This window comes from Alligator sinensis, unplaced genomic scaffold (genome assembly GCF_000455745.1).
Source record: "Alligator sinensis unplaced genomic scaffold, ASM45574v1 scaffold949_1, whole genome shotgun sequence".
NCBI classification, from domain to species: domain Eukaryota; kingdom Metazoa; phylum Chordata; order Crocodylia; family Alligatoridae; genus Alligator; species Alligator sinensis.
This window is the reverse complement of record NW_005843210.1, coordinates 7,893-9,838: the sequence shown is the minus strand read 5'-3', so window position 1 is coordinate 9,838 and position 1,946 is coordinate 7,893.

Below are 1,946 nucleotides of genomic sequence, written 5' to 3'. Positions count from 1 at the left end.
AAGCATGAGAAATACCCCAGTATGGCAAAGGCAGAGCTATTCCTAGTCATCCCTGATGAGGCTTGTCCTTCATTTTCTTGAATACCTCCAATGACTGAGAGTCCACAGCTCACCTAGACAGTCCATCCCACCGCCTCACTGATGCCCTGTCATTGATGAGCTGATCACCCCAAGGGGAATCTTCAAACGACATCTCTCTCAAGCAGCTCAGTCCAAGGCAGCAGTGGGGTCACGATTGCCTCTCTGAAGTGACTCAATCGGCCCCTCTCTCAGCTCAAGATTTAGGTGAAGAGTAAGACAGAAGTGAATCCTTTTGATGACTGACCCAGGTAAATTCAAAGCTCAGAAGATCCTACCATGCCAACCAGTTTGCATCCTTTGCCTTCAATTCCTGGGTTGCAGTCACACGCCTCGAGATCCTCTATGAACCTTGGACTGTGTTTGGGTTGCTCTGCCTCTCCAGGGGAAACACAACATCCTGCCCCATTGAGCAAGCAATGCTCTGAAGCATGAGAAATACCCCAGTATGGCAAAGGCAGAGCCCATTACCATAGACCCACATGAGGTCACCTGGCCAGGTTAGGGCTGTAACATGGCTGGCTACCTTTTGACGTGTGCAAGGAGGGTTTCTAGCACTAGTCCTACGATCTCGGTGCAGTGCCCTTGAACAGACAGTTCGAGGCAGTGTCCAAGGTCCAGGCCATGGGCACGGAGAGGACAAGGGTTGGAGGTTGTCATCAAGGATGTGCTGGGGCGGGATGGGGGGGGAATAGTCTGAAGGGAAGGATGGTTTCCACTGAGCAGAGTGTAATCCCACCCTCTGTTATTCCCCATTCATGACATTGCAAGGCAGCGCAGTAAGGGAAGCCCGCTTGGATGTTCCTGTTGGTGATGCACGAGCTGGAGCGGCGTCCTGTTGTCAGTGTGATTGCTGTCATCAGAGCAAGATTATGACGCTCTCACAGCAGGGCATCAGAAGGTGGGGACCGACCGGCTGCGTGGGAAAGGACCTCTGCAAAATGGGCCCATACTGCAGAGTGTTGGAGAGGAATGACTGAGGTCACCTCCCTGTGACCTGCTACCTGATGCAGGGGGTATGGTATCTGAAACACCCTCTGTCTCTTCCTAGAAAATATTTCCTAGCTCAATCACCAGAACGGGGCTGGATGCAGAAAGCTCCCTGGCCTGAGTACTGCCGGTACTCGGATACTACAGCTCTGGGGGCCCTGAACTCCCCCCAGTGATCTGGTTTCACTCCCGTCCAGTCAGCGGTGGTTCTCCACCCTTGTCCCTCCCAAATATCAGTATGTTCTCACAGGGCGAAGACGAGTTGAATTTCTAACATTCAAAAAACCCATCCTGGACACGTGGGAGGGAAGGAATCTGCCCTTTAAAATGAATGAATGAATGAATCAATCAATCAGTCAATCCCCGGGGCTTCTTGACATGAGAAATTCAGAGTTGTGCACCCCATGGCCCTTCAAGCCAGCTCTCTTGTGCAGTGTGGGCGGGGCCTTGAAGGTCTCATTGCAGACTCTGCAGAAGGCATTTCCACCACAGTTACCACTGCAGAGGAAGAGCGCTGTGTTGTTTCTTTCCAGTTGTTTCCCACATCTGTCATGTCTCTGGGTGCAGGTGCCTGGTTCCAGGTCTGGCTGGGGGTTTGCCAGTGGGCCCCAGAAAAGCCCCTTACAATGGGATACATTGTTTCCTCCAGCAATGCCAGGGAGTCTTCCACTGTCTCTGGAAAGCCTCAGGGCTGGGCAGGGCTGTCTGGGGGTCAGAAAGCCTTTGCACCCCCATTGGTGGATCCCAGCTTGTTCCTTTGCAGGGCTACTGCACAGGCTGCCTCAGTTTCCCCAGTGGAGGGGGCCAGAGCATGAACAGCCCCAGCAGGTTTTCCTCTTATGGTCACTGCCAGGGCAGTCCTAGGGGAGTGAGGCTGG